This window comes from Pseudonaja textilis, chromosome Z (assembly GCF_049901715.1).
Source record: "Pseudonaja textilis isolate UNSWEBS1 chromosome Z, rPseTex1.2, whole genome shotgun sequence".
NCBI lineage: Eukaryota > Metazoa > Chordata > Lepidosauria > Squamata > Elapidae > Pseudonaja > Pseudonaja textilis.
This window is the reverse complement of record NC_142008.1, coordinates 32,553,742-32,569,644: the sequence shown is the minus strand read 5'-3', so window position 1 is coordinate 32,569,644 and position 15,903 is coordinate 32,553,742. Positions and strand designations below refer to the sequence as shown.

The 15,903-nt window shown below is 34.2% G+C and overlaps 1 long non-coding RNA gene across 1 annotated transcript in view; it reads left to right on the top strand.

The window, feature by feature from the left end:
* The window catches only part of LOC148123961 (uncharacterized), a 47,643-nt gene extending 32,127 nt beyond the window's left edge, over window positions 1-15,516 (top strand). The window contains exon 3 of the long non-coding RNA XR_015740226.1: window positions 15,446-15,516. This is a non-coding gene — a long non-coding RNA (uncharacterized LOC148123961). The remainder of the gene's footprint in view (window positions 1-15,445) is intronic.
* Window positions 15,517-15,903: the final 387 nt, after the last annotated feature.

Genomic DNA, 15,903 nt, shown 5'->3' with positions numbered 1-15,903 from the left:
ACAGAATAATAGAGTTGGTGTTGTTCTCATCCAGACCTCTGTTCAAGCAAGAGATCCTATATCTTTCCAGTTAAATGACTGTCCAATCTCTTCTTAAAAACTTCCAGTGATGGAGCAAGCTGTTCCATTCACCAATTGTTCTCATTGTCAGGAAATTTCTCCTTAGTTCTAGATTGTTTCTCTCTTTGATTAGGTTCCATGCCTCTGTTCCCTAAAATAGGCCACAGAAAGAATGATTTTGTCCTTAGTTTAGAAACAGTCCATTTTTTTCTTTGCACCATCTCAACTGCCATCTTGATTTTTTTGACCACAAGTTGGAAACACCCCTGCTTAACTTGGAGGAATAAAAAAGAAAGGCATTTTCAAAACCCTCCATTATAGTAAGGGAAGATCAACATTTCACATGCCCAATTAATCTGCTATATTGCAGACTTAAAATTAGATAAAATATGACACAGTTATTCAAACATCTGTGATCTATTCAAACATTCAGAAATGTTTCATCGAGCATCTTTACTGCCTAGCTAAATTAAGATTTTTTTGACAAGTGACTTTGATAAATGAAAGATAAAATGTAATGCACCTAGCCTTAGAAATGTTAATCTTTTTCCTGAAATCATATAAAATATACTTGGCTGGTAAATTCAAAACTTAATATAACTTCAGCCATTTTGAAAGGCTAAAAGAATGGGTGGGGAACTCATCTTGGCAGTCCATGATATTCCAGAGCACAGGAGCCATAACAGAAAAGGCTGATTCATACTTGCATTATAATTCATTCATACCTGTGTTAGAATTTTATGATCATTTCCCTGTAATATTATAGTCTAACTAACATTACAGATTTAAAATGCATGTACTTTTTCATATACTATTCTCTCTCTCTCTCTCTCTCTCTCTCTCTCACACACACACACACACACACACACACACACACACACACACAAAATATGTTTTGAATTACAGTTCGGCCATTGAATATAACTCTCTACTCATTTCAGAAATATTTTCCTCGGTAATTGTCTGTGTGCTGTGTGTGTTTTTGTGTGTGTACTCTATTTTGAACAAGATACACACAATGGTGACCCAGTAGATTCTAAAATCATTCACAGGGTAGGAAAAACTTCCTGCCTGCCTGCCAATTTATTATGCAATATTTTTACAATGAGGCTTTCTTGGCTCTCATAACACCATCTTTTCAACATTACATGAGACCTTCCTGTTCTACCAACTCAGAGTTTCCCATAATTTTTTAAATGATTACGTGTCCTTGTTTGAAAATATAGGTAATCATCCAGTCACTGCACAACCATTCATTTAGTGACAGTTCAGAATTACAATTGCACTGAAAAAAGTGACTTATGACCATTTTCACAATTACAACTATTGCAGCAATCCCATGGTCACACGGTCAAATTCAGAAGCTTGGCAATTGGCATGTATTTATGACTCAGCGGTTAAAGACACTGAGCTTGTCAGCCAGAAAGTTGATAGCTTGGGCTCAAGATCCAAGTGATGCATGATGGGGTGAAGTCCCATTATTTGCCCCAGTTCCTGTCCACCTAGCAATTCAAAAGCATGTCTTTTGACAGCCCTGGCTCCTTTGTTTAATAAACAGAAATGAGTACTGCACCATAGAGTTGGACATGACTGGACAGTGGACACCATTACCTTTAGCTTTTCCTGTGATCTTCTGACAAGGAGAGTCAATGGGGAAGCCAGATTCCCCAACAGCCATGTTACTAACAACTGCAGTGATTCACTTGATAACTGTGGCAAGAACAGTCATAAAATGGGACAAAACAAAACTCACTTAACAAATGTCTAACTTACCAACATACATTTTGTGCTCAAATGTGGTCATAAGTGAAGGACTACCTATAGTGGTTTTTACAACTTCCATTTATCTATGCGCTGTTTGGCATTGTACTGGATGTCTTGGTTTTTATCTCTTTAATTGCACTCTAACTCTTCAGTTATAACTCTTATTGAGTAGAATTGATTGACTGATGATTAAAATAGGGTTTTTCAATTTTAACAACTTTAAGAAGGGTGAACTTAATTCCCAGGTTTCTATAGCCAGTAGGAACTGAAATTCAATAATCTTAAAATTGAGAAACAGTGGATTACAAAATTTCAATATTTCAAGCAGCAATTCAGCAATGCTCCCACAACAACTTTATAAAGTACAGAAATATTTAAGTTACTCTATGGTAACTACATAGGCCTAGAGCAGGAATCTTCAAACTTGATTGCTTTAAGACTTGTGGACTTCAAATTCCAGAATTCCTCCTCCAATCATGTTTGCTCAGGAATTCTAGGAGTTAAAGTCCACAAATCTTAAGCTTGCCAAGTTTGAAGACCCTTGGCCTAGAGTTAATAACACTAACCAACTTTATTGGGTAATAAGTTGTTCTAATAACCCAACAGTAGGTTAGCCTTAAGGGACTACCAAACTCCAAACCCTAGAGAATGCAGGACTGCAATTATTTGAGCTGCTATTTATGCTTTGATTGCAATGGCTCTGGGATACATTCTTGGGATAAAAAAATGTTGTATTCAGCCACCTGCTTTTTGGAATTTCTTTAATTGATGCATTAAACTGGAGTTTGGATCTTAGATGTGCTGTTGCACTTCTCCTTTAAGCCACTGTTTTGTTTTTGTAAAACATTTTTCTTCTCAAGGTAACACACCCCAAACAGTACAGATTAAAGTCAGTTAAGAAATATGCTGATGGAGAGAAAGGTAATGTCACAACAAGCCTAATTACTTTGCCCAGAACAGCTGAGTAGACTAAGTGTGCTTAGGCCTGTCAAGACATGGAGCTGACAATGTATCTTTGCATTGGAGATGGTGTAGCCTTCAGTACCCAGTGTTCTGTTTCCACATTTGGGGAGGTGGGGAAGGAGGAAAGGCACAAGAAAATGAGAAAGGTGAACTTCAAGAAGCATTGTTATTTCTTTTAGTGTCATGGGAAATTGGAAAGTAGCACACCTACATGCATTGATATTCTGCAAAATTATTCTCCCCTCAAAAATATCCAAAGTGTATTTCATGTAATGTTGTACGCATATGACTTTCCTAATATGGAACTTAACACTTCTTATTAAATTTCTCTTCTTCTCATCATCATATCATTCCAGAGAAGTTTTTAAAATTAACACAGTAATCTGTCCAGTATTCTTGCCTGCAGTATTACCTTTTTTCAGTAATGTTTTTTAAAAAATCAATATTAATACATGTTAGGAAAGCTACACTCAGAAGTTTTACCTCCGAGTAAGCAATACAATTCTCCAGAAGAAGCTCAAAACATAGTGCTTTTTTGCAATGAAAATGCTTTCTTATCTAAGGATTTTATCTCATCTTCTTGTATCATATTTTTTTTTCTTTTGTTTTTGTGGGGAAGGGAAGAACAATATTTAAGGAATGGGTTTTTGAAACTACGTTGTGGGGGATTGTGTGTTAGTTTAAAACTAGCAAAAATGGGTTTCAGAACCCCAAAGGATGTATCAAAAACATTAAAATTTGATTTTCTCCTGTTAAATAAGCAATGCAACATTCTTTAATAAACATTTAATATATTTAATAAATAAATAACAAATAAAATATTTACATTGATGAAGAAAGGCAAAATATAGGCTATAATCAGTTCTATTGGGGCAGCCAGAGTAATGAAATAGTTAAGAAGTTGGATTGGAAAGAGCCAATTTCTATTCCAGCCATGGAACCCCCAGTTAGTTTTCAAAAACCTCATGAGACTTGGCTGTTGTTCAAGGCAAGGGGGTCAAGGATTAGTCAAGCCTGTGAAGTACTGCTCGTTTATTACTGATGGGCTTTGTTTGCATTTTTCTGCTGTATCTTCTATTCATTTATCTATTCATTATTTTTGTTAAATTTTTTGTGTGAACCATGTCACATTGGCAAGATGAATGGCCATATTTAAAAATATATATTTATAAAAATAAAATCCCTTGGGGAAAGGTTTGCTGTCAGAAAGAAGAGGAGCAAGGAGCCCTGTATTTACTATCTTTAGCTGGACCAGACTAGAAAACCAAAGTTATAAAAACGAATATTATTTTTATTATAAGCATGATAATCCTACAAGCATGAACATACTTCTTCTATCCCATTATCTTCTAAAAATAAGGGAGAGCCTTGTCTGAGACATTTACCTGGGTTACAGATCTTACCCAGTCCCAGATTTCTTTTATCTGATTATTGTCTAAGTTGCAGCTCTTTCTCCTGATCATCGGTATTATTTCTTCTTCACATTATGGTTTTCAGTCCTTTATGTGGGTGCTAGAAGATTATTAGCAAGGCAGAATTGTGTGAATTAGATGTATCAGTATTCTGATTGTCTACATCTTACAAGGCCAAATGTTAAGAGAACAATTATTATTCACTAGACTTCCTCTGTGAAACATAGAAATGAGCTTCTGTTGTGTGCCTAAGGAACAGAAGTTTTGTTCATGATATCCTCAGGGAAATACACCTTCTATGACATTGTCATTTTAGGTAACATTCTCAATTTCTGTGAGAAATTTTAGTTCTATTCTCACAAAAATTCATTAACTTTTCTAGGGACCTTTCACCATATGCCTTAGTAACTTCATTTTTTCTGCTTTGTCCGCATGACATTGCCTTCAGTAAGACAGCCAGGCTGAAGTTGTACTTAATGGTGTCCCTATTAAAATAATATTTTCTTCTTCGTGACAATATCCCAGGGCAGCCTCAAGGTGTACAAAATATTCTAGGCTTTGCCATATCTTGTCTTGGAGAAAACTCAGAAGATTGCAATGATCTGAATCAAACAATGGAAGCAAATAGGACTAACATCATATCCATATCGTTGTCTGCCAACTTTTACTCTGCAGTGGTTGCCAGGTTTAAATACAGAGCCTAAGAGTATATATTTCCAAACTTTATTAAACAGTTGGAAACAAAATTTCTGGATCAATTAATAATCTTAGAGTTTTTATTGCTGAGATTCCCATGGACTATATGAATCTTAACAGTTTTCTACCTTTACCAAAATTAAAAATTGCTAACAAGGAAATTATTTTTAAAAATCACAAAATGTACACATAATTTATTTTCAAGGCCTTAAAAAGGGAAGGGGAAGGTAAGGAAATATGATTGAAAGATGTCTTATCATGTTAATGAAGAAAGTCAGGATTGTGGTTGCAAAATTTTACACAAATGTTGCAATTCCTTTCCAAATAATACAGACAGACCAAACAGGACTGGAATCGTTAGAGATTTGACTTAGAAAGTAACAAGAAGTAAGCCATCTGATTCAGCCAGGATAAGCTTGAAACTGAGTTAAATTGAAATATATGTTTCTTTCACTAAGGGATGACTATTACAATTGAATAGTTACAATTTTAGCTTTTTAATGAGGAAAATAAAAAGCAAGATCACTATTTTCTCAATTAGTCATTAAGGGAATAGCTGTTTTATTACAAGAAATGGACATGAGAATTGCATCAGGCTTAGACTGTATAAGGTTCTGACAGGTTACTTTATATTCAAATCTCTTCTCAGTTATGATGTTCACTGGCTGACCATTGTTCAGCTTCGCTTACATTCTAAAACTGTTGTAAAGATAACGGATGGATACTAAGTGATTTTTCAAGAAAGAAATGGGTCTTCTGAAAAAAAAAAAAAGATGGAATGAAGATGGAATGAAGATGGCTTAATGGCTAATCCAATGATTGTGGCACAATGAATTGCTGGTCAGTAGATGAGCTCTTTGATAATTCTTCCCCAGACAAGGAGAAGACTTGAAATTATCCAAAAGTGGATCCTCATGAAGAGACTGCAAGAGAGGGATCTCTGGAGGGCTTAGAGCTCTGGAACCATGACTCAAAGAGTCATGTGACTCAAACCAGGGTGCACCACTAGGGCAACTGGTGCTATCTCCACACAGAGGCACGCAAGGAAGTATTAATTTTGAGATCGAGAAAACTACTTTCACTCCTGATGTTTGAAAAGGCCAGGAGAGGAATGAATCCAGACCACAGATAGCAGAAGACATTTTTAAGATTTCTCTCTCCAGTTCACCAGTCTGAGAATGCTAAATACAGGTAGCTCTTGACTTACTACCACAACTGAGCCCAAAATTTGCATTGCTAAGTGAAACAGTTGTTAAATTGATCTTGCTACATTTTATGATCTTTCTTGCTATAGTCGTTAAGTGAATCACTGCAGATATTTAATTAGTAACGTGGTTGTTAACTGATTCTGTTTTCCCCTTTGACTTTGCTCATCAGAAGCTTGCAAAAGATGATGATCCCTGCAGCCATTATAAATATGGTGATTAAATGGCTAAATTTTGACCACATGACCATGGGGATACAGCAATGGGAAAAACAGTCATAAGTGACTTTTTTCCATGCCACTGTAACTTCCAATGGTCACTAAATAACATTGATTACTACTTGTAAGAAAAAACAGTTCTAGATAATTTGACAAAATGATGCTCTTCTCATAGATTCTGCACAAGACTTGAGCAATCTGAATGACATTACTAGAAAAATGCCACACTAACTGGTTGCACTAAGTGAAGTTCTTACAATTCCCAAAATATACTATGACAATCTGTTAATGCACTAAGTGATATTTGAGAATAGGATTCATTCTGTTTTACATTTGTTAAAGATGAAAATCCTTAATTTAATCTCACAGGAATTTTTGTGAAAACGCTTTTATATTCCCAATTTTAACAAACTTGATAAACACATTTCCAGCTGTGACAGTATTGCATAAAGGAAATATTTACATACTTTGCCATATGCCCCAGTGGTCTGATGAATAAGCAATAACATGAATTATTTTGACCTGCAAGCATGTCAGGGTCCAAGGAAACTGCAAATGTCTTACCATTTTTTTCCAGAATTGTTTGATCTCCATCTGGAGAATAAAAACACTCTTCTCTGTAGTTCTGCTGGCACAAGCATCACAACAATCTAACTTTGAAAATTACATAACAGGAAATAAAAATCCAAACATAAATGAAGGGACACATCTGAAAACTGTTATATTTTCTATCTTGAATAGTTTAAACATTGCAGTTCAATTGCAATGAACAATTTCAATGAGCAGCAATGGCAATTTTACCACACCAATTATATAGTTCTCAGAACAAAAGAATTATGAAGATATTAAATTCCATTAAGATTAAGAACTAGAGCTGTGTGAAAAATATTGCCATTTATACTTTTAATATTCTAAATGTTCAGTGAACAACATTTTATGGTCATGTGTAAGTATAAGAAGCCGGAAAAGAGCTAAAGATTCTCTGGATATTTAATCTTCAAATTAGAAATATAACTGAAGAGAATTCCGATAAAGTTGAAGCTGCTTTTTTATTTAGGGAAGATCCTTTTTTATATCTATATATTCAGGCCCAGGCACCATGATTTGAAGGCAGAAGATTATTTTTATAGCAATACCTTTAGGCGAGTATTAAATCAGGACACTGGGAGAACATCTAAATGCTAGCTTCTGCAAACACATTATAAATACTATAAAATAATAACTACAAATATTCCATAGAATATGCAATTAAAGAAATTACATGAAAATGTAACCCAAAACTTACAATATCCTAATGTTTTGCTTATCCTTCCTTGCCTTGGTTGAAGGTGAGTAAGTTCAAATATCAACTGTTTAATCAGTATACATATCTTTTTATAATGACAAGCAGATTCAACCACAAAGATTTTGCACTTTTAAATGGAACATTGGCTTAAAGTTGTACTTAGTCAATTCATTAGTCTATCTCTAGCTTGCATTGGTTGTGCTCACATTGAAGATGTTATCTAGTCTGATGAAGAAGCAGAAACAGCCAAGTTCAGAGAACACCAAGGACTCTACAGTTAAACCCTGAGCTGCACATATTCTCCTCTGTTGGTAAGGATTGATTTGTAGATTCAGCATTTTATGAAGGCAGCAGAGTCAGAATGGAGTTTTTCAAAAATTTCAAGCCAACCCTGGTGTATTTGTTTTGATAATGTTGTTTGGATTTTGTTTTGAATCACTTTAATTACCCAGTGGAAATGACATGCTGTTTTAATGAATAAGCACTAAAATGATGGCTAGGGAAGGAGATATTGATTTTCAGCATGGTGACATTTCTCCCAGGCTGTGACTTAATATCAGTTAAAGAGATTCTCCAGCTGAGTAATTCAGAAAGATGGCCAAACTCACTGTGTGTATTTATTCCCTTTGCAGTACTTGGCAGAAAGAAAGAAAAAACAGAGACAACTGATTAAGGAGTCTTATGAATACACTGGATTCTTTTTCCTTTCATCTTTGGAACTCTGGAAAAAAAAAAACCTAAGTGAATACATAAATATATGCCAGTTCATATGGTCATGTTGAATACATTATTAGATTTCTAGGACATGTAAAGCATGTCCGAATATTTACCATATAGCACACCTTGTAATTTTTGAACACCTCACAAGTCTTGCAAAGACTTGCTAAAGCAATTTGAGGGCATTGATGTACATTATGGGAAGGGTGGGAGGAGGGCAGAGCTTTCTACTGCTTTGTTTACAGTAGACCTTTTAATCCAAAACATTTTGCTGGGAACACAAACAGTTGCCTTTTGTCAAATGAGATGTTATATGATCTAGCTTTTCCATTATTGTTTATGCTAACTATCAGGTATTCTCTATCATCTCAGGCCAGTTTTCTTCACTTCATCCAATACTTGCTTCTTAAAACTGAAATAATAATAATAATTCAAGGCTGTAAACATATAATACTCCAAGGCTAACTCTCAGGCCATCATATTTTTCCATCAGGTTGACATTTTCATTGAAAACTGTGATTTTGTAAAGCCCACATTTTTGGAAAGGAAAACTGTTTAGCACTGTTTTCACTAACAATGCCAGGTATTGAATTTGGAACCATTCATATGCAAAGCTGACACTAAAATGAAGTTTTCTCTAGCCTAAGTATGCAGAAGACTAATGAATCTTTAAAATGCAATGAAAAGAGAGTTCATCCAGTGCAGCTTCTCTCATTGTAATAGTGCCAAGATGGTAGAAACCATTCCTAGTGGATGTAGTAATCTTAGAAACACCAGAGTCCATTTGAGAACATGCCATTATCAGCAATGAGAAAGCATGTTTATAATCTGGGCATCGTTGTAACTATTTTTGTATAGAATGGTCTACAAAGAGGGAAAACAGAATTGTAACCACATCTGCATAAATTATTTTCTATTTTTTTTAAAATTTAAATTAAATTAAAAATTTAATTTTAGAATTAAATAACTTTTATTTATTTTTCCTCTAGCTGCTCTGTTCTACAAAGAAATGAAAGTATATAAAAATGAATCAAATGTTAAGAATAGCTCCAGCAATTTATCTCCTTATTATATATAAATTTGCCAATAAAGTGCAATGGTAGTAAAGATGTTAATTAATTAATGTCATGACATTAATGAACTTTGAGATTTATCTCACTTCTTTTCTTCAAGAAGTAAGATAAGAAAACAGGACCAAATTCTTTGAGAACAAGTATAAAAGGGGCTAAAGAGGCTTTGGAAGAAGTGCCATAAATTATTTTGAATGAAATGTTTTATTTATTATTAACATATCTGTATTTCTATCCAAATAAATAGCTGTTATAAGCCATTACATAGCCACAAAAGCCATTTCTAGTGATCAGGTGATCCCCAAAATGCCTAAAGTCATGAATAGGTTATTGAAATAGAGGTTGGGTACAAACAGGTAACAGAAAACAAACAGAGATCTGGATCATATCTTTTCTGTAGTTCATGTGTAATATTAAAGAGACTATGTAATTTGTCTTAGTGTAATAAGAGATGTAATTTGTCTTAGTGTAATAAGAGATTCTATCCATTAGTTTTTAATATCATTTGTGTATTTGGCTAAGTCATTTTTTTCATATCCTCATTTATCATTTTGTTTGACAAAACCTTCTAGAATTAAGAGCCAAGTTATTTTGCTAACAAGAATGGTTAGTGGCTACCTATAATTTTATAGAGTTTTTAAGCAAAAAAACATTAAACTACAAGAATTTCAGACACGAACAACCTATGCTTTTTATATATCTGAATTGGATATAAGAAGATGATAGAAGGAATAGAACAGAACAGAATAGAATTCCTTATTATTGGCTAAGTGTGAATGTCTCTGATGCATGAATATGACTTATATTATATTGTTGATTTTTAAATATGCACGTAGACAAATGACTACTAGTAGTATTCATAGGCCTGTGAGAAGCAGAATCTCTGTGTAGGCTTCTGAGATATATTCCTATTGATTCATAATTATCAGTTATAGACATTGCACACTGATGGTTTACACATGTATGCTTTCAAGTAGGCAAATTGATATGTTTAATGACTACCTTGGTATCCACAAACATTCATATTGTTATTTGTATGCAGTTTAATAGGATTTGTAGTTTGTTTTGGGTTTCTTGCTGGCAATCTGATCATGTGTGTAAATATTTATATATTTACTTCTGAGTAAAAATATTGCTATTTACCTGAAAGTAAACTCCAGTTAATTCTCAACAGACATACCAATTCAGAGCTAGCAGTCATCTGAGCTTGTTTTCCCAGGCGTGACTTTGACACTGTACATTAAAGTAGGATAAATAACATCAGTGGCAATGAGCACATATTTCCTTTCTTTGTGTGCTAAACATTCTAAACATCACAAGAGAACTCAACCACTTTTATAACTGAACTTGTAAAGTTTATTTAGATGTTATTAAATTAATACATGTCTCTGTAGATATTTTAAAGGGATCCAACTCACATTCCATTATAACCTCCTATTCCAAGCCAATGGAAGGGAAATTATTGATATATAAATATATAGTTATATTTTTGTCTGAATCACTTCTAAAATGTTGAAAAGAGAACTGACTCATTACTAGCAGACAAGAACTATATGTCTCTCAGCACATATTCCATTTCTGAAAGAACATATTTGAGATTGCATACATGGTTTAGTTTTTTAACCAATCCACTTTAGAGCTTAGGGGTTTTATATAAGCTTTACTTGTTTCATCTAGTATCCAAAGAAATGTCATACAATAATTGTCATTGGAGAGGTTGCATAACCTCTACAGATGACTCAGGATTATTTGGGAGGAAATTAAAAAACTGAATCTCAGTCGATCTTTGAAAACTTGCAGATTTGCACACAAACCACAAACCACCATGCAGAGCAGAAAGCAGGTTTCAAGGGTTTTTAATGTCAAACAAATTTTCCATCTGACAAGAATGGTATCCCAACCAGTCTAGGTTAGCAACGGGAGCTTCTGCCTTACAGTGTTATTGAAAGGTATAAATACACCCACCTAAATGCTTCTATCTCCTATCCACGCCCCTAATTATTCCCTTAATCACCCCTTATTCCCATCATCTGGTTTACCTGATGTCCACTATTTCCTTCCCTATCACCTATTTATTGCTCATGCTTCCTATCTCATTGAGAGTAAAGTGAATAGTTAAACTCCCGTCCCCATCACCCATTTCTTCAGCCCAGTTGATTCAATAGCTACACCGGCTATTATCTCTTTCAGTTTGGCTTCTGCAGAATCATTTAATAACGTCCAACAATCCATCAAACACAGGTAGGAATTTTCCTTCAAGTTACTGACGACTGAGGATCCCCTCAAATGTCATAATTCTCTGATGCTGCAGCTGTTGATGCTGAAGCTGTTGCAATTTCCCAGAAGCATATATCATTGGCAGGGTGCGAAGGCGGGCTCAGATCATCTATCATCCCTAACGGAGCCCGACACCGAAGAATATAATGACACTTTCAGTAGGAACATTCTAAAGCCCAAAATTAATCAACAGAAATATAAATCTATGTATTTCAAAAATAAGAATGATAGGAAGAAAGAAATTGGTAAACAAAGTGAGAATAAATAAAAGAACAATTTAGGTTACAATTTTCTAAATTCAATTTTCTATCAGCTAATTTCTTGATAATAGATGACAGAAAGCTGGTCCATAATAACTTAAAGTTTCTAAACTACGTTATGTTTCATCATATATCATGATTATATTTCCTAAAGCCATTTGTATGACATTGAGAAACAATACGTCTGTTTCACCAAGACTAGTCTTTGATAAGGTTTCAAGTGAAGCAATAGGACTTCCCCCTGTAGATGAAGATCAGAGAGACTTTCAGAAGCACAGTAGAAAATGGGCATATGGGTTTGTGCAAATTCACTGCAAAAATATACTACCCTGAGAATTTGTGAGTAGGTATATACAGAAAAAGCTTTAAAATTGCAGTTATATTGCCCTATTGTTATACAGTTGATAAGAAAAAGCCGTTATTGTTTTTATTTACTCTAGAAAATAGTTGAACTTTTGAATAAAGTCCTGAAGTTACATAAAATATCATATTTTTGCAAGCTGAATCTATTGCTTTCCATAATAAAGTCAGTAAGCAATTTGCAGATAAAAATGAATGGTGATAACATTCAATGAAACAGAAAGCCTTTAAATTATAGGAGCAATTGGGATTTTTCTGACCTTCTCAGAAAGGAATGGAAAATGTGTGGTATCAAATATTGATTACTTCTGCCTTTGCTTATGTGATATAGATAGATAGATAGATAGATAGATAGATAGATAGATAGATAGATAGATAGATAGATAGATAGATAGATAGATAAGGAAGGTAGGTACGTAGGTAGAAGGGATGGATGGGTGGGTAGGTGGGTGGATGGAGGGATAGATGGGTGTGTGGTCAGGCGGACAAGCAGGCAGGCCGGTAGACAGAAGTTAAGTGTAGAGGTAGACAGATAAAAATAAATAGAGAAATAGAAAAAGATATGAGACAGAAAGAGACAGAGAGAAATATATATCCTTTTTTAAATCTTATTTTGCAAGCTGGCAAAAATAGCTCAGCGCAGCACTGTGAAAGATAAAAATATCTATTCACAATCTATGAATAAACATTTCTTATGGAAAAATAATTTCACCAACTGAGGAACGGAACATAGTGTAGTGAACAAATTCCATGTTTACACTAAGCAATGTCCTACTTTTCACTTTATTTATTTATGTATTTACTTATATTTTACTATTTATTTATTTGTTTGTTTATTTGTTTATTTATTTATTTTGAAGATCATCCCCCATTCAGCTTATATTCATTCTTTAAGTTTGCATATGAGAAATTGTCAGGGAATACTTCCTAGCTAAGAGTGGTTAGGCAGGCTCAGATCCAAACATGTGGTTTCAATATGACTAGTGTTATTCTCAAAAGGCATCAAATATTTCTATGGGGAAAATTAGTTTCACGAGGAACAGATTTTCAATGTAGAATGTGGACTTTGGATGTCTTCAGGTAAGTAAGCCTGAAAATGTTTTCCAGTTGAGGAAGATATGAAATCTCTTGCAACATAGGAAACATTCTGACACAAGAATTGCAAACTTTATCATATTTTGTTGTCTTGGCACCCTGTTATATGTAATGTATTTAGAAGCCTACAACATACATGATAGAAAAGATTCCTAACTACACATAAGAGCCAATGTGGTTTAGTGCTTAGAGTGATTCACTTTTAGTCCATCTTTAGGCAAAAAGCACACTAGTGACTAGGTCAGTTACTCCCTCTCTAAGGTCAATCTACTTCACAGTGCGGTTGTGTGGGGAAAAATAAGATGAAAGGGTATTCATACTATAGCATATTTTTAAAGAAACCTGCTGCATTGGAAAAAATTATATATATATATATATATATATATATATATATATATATATATATATATATGTGTGTGTGTGTGTGTGTGTGTGTGTGTGTGTGTGTGTGTGTGTGTGTGTTTTCTTAAGTTTTTACATGTATGGCATTCAGCTTTGTTCAGGTATTTTGCCACGTCATTGTAGTTGTGCTTTTAAAGTTGTTAGCAACGTAGCAATTACAGAAGCCTGATGATGGCAGATGAGATTCTGTCAAAACGTTGCTACAACTTTAAAAGCACAACTACAATGACGTGGGAAAATACCGAACAAAGCTGAATGCCATCCATCCATATACATATACATATACATATACATATACATATACATATACATATACATATACATATACATATACATATACATATACATATACATATACATATACATATACATATATATATATATATATATATATATATATATATATATATATATATGGAAAAAAAGGGACATGAAAGCTTGCAGAATTATAAGAAATTATTTAGGAAATAACTTGTAAGGAAGAGGGTTGTGGTTTTTTAGTTGTTGGATTTTTTTTTGTTGTTTTGTTTTTTGCAGATTTCTGTTCTCCCCAAAGGGCTTCTATTACTAACAGTAATACAATAGTCTGGCATGAAACAGAAAACTCTATTGAATAGAAAGAAAGTGAAGGTGCAGAATGGGAAGACAAAAATCAATTGAAGCTGGACACAAAAGAAGCACTGTGGAAGCAAAATATTCAGCATTCATTCAGCCAAGCCTTGTTGTTTTATTAAGTATTCTGAAATGCCAATAGTACTTGGGCATCTAACAAAAGAGAAAATCTACAAGGAAATTGAATTTTTAGTTCATGTAAGAAGAGACACTTAAAGTATACACTTAGGCACATTTACCTGGAAATAAGTCATAGTGAACATTGTAGGCCTTGCAGTTGAATAAATATGTAGCATTCCATTAGCTTGGCAAATTGCTGCCAAGCTCTTCATACTGGGTAGACTACTTGCATTAGAAACTTAAGAAATGCCACAGGGCAGGTCACAAATATTTGCAAAAGGAGGCCTTTCCTAGTCTGTAATTGCATTACTCTTAAAATTGTAACAGTGGAGAATATAGAGCAGCACTTATACAAATAAGCAGCCCCAGGGAGGTTTTCAGAAAACAGGTTGCATCAAGAGGAACAATTTCTTTACAGAAATTCAAGAAGGGCACACCCCTCATCAGAGACTCTTTAATCAGAAGCTTGGAAAAACAAGAGCATATTTTGCAACTCATAAGTAGATACTGCCCTTGATGCTCTTTTTATATTTTGGTAACTTTTGCAAATCTCTCTCTCCATCCCCCACCACTCCACCTCCCCTCCTATCTCTTCCCTCCTATCCCTTCCCTTCCCTCCCTCTTGTTTTCCATTAAAAGCATGTATCCTTCAATAAGTTAATTAGAGTAAACCTTATAAACCCACTACAAGCCCAAAATGACTATTCCAATTTACATTGCCCAACATGACTATTCCAATATGCATTGATATAAAACACTACTAGGTGAGTTTAGCAGGCCTTCGTGCAAGAATAAGCCTTTGTGGAGATGGGAAAAACAGCACATAGTGATCTTCCAAGCAAAGAGTGGCAATAAATTATTGATGAAAATGTCTACACTATTAATTCCTTAACTACATACAATCCATTGTTTCCACATATCCTGTCTAGACAGAGATAAACACAAACTCCAGAAATGGAATCTGAAAGAACCTGCCTTGAAGCAAGAAGGATGGAGGAGAATTTAAATTCAAATAGGTAAATTCTCTTTTTCTTTTCTTATGAGGAACATTGAGGTTGGAGAGAAATAAGCTACATTATTTCTGCTTCTCTTCCTTTGGATCACCCAGATATGCTACTTAAAGAATGTCCTATATTTTATGGGATTTCATTATAGCCACAAGCTCTGAGGTGATCTGAGAAGCCAAACCTTACATTCTAATGTCTTATTTTAAGAACACTGAAAATCTTACAGTACAATTAGAGTGCTAATATCAGTGGGAAAAGGCAATTATTATTGCTAAAATTTGTTTTTGACAAAATTGCTAACCTTCTGTATCCTGTAGCATAGCATAGCATAGCATAGCATAGCATAGCATAGCATAGCATAGCATAACATTGCATTGAGC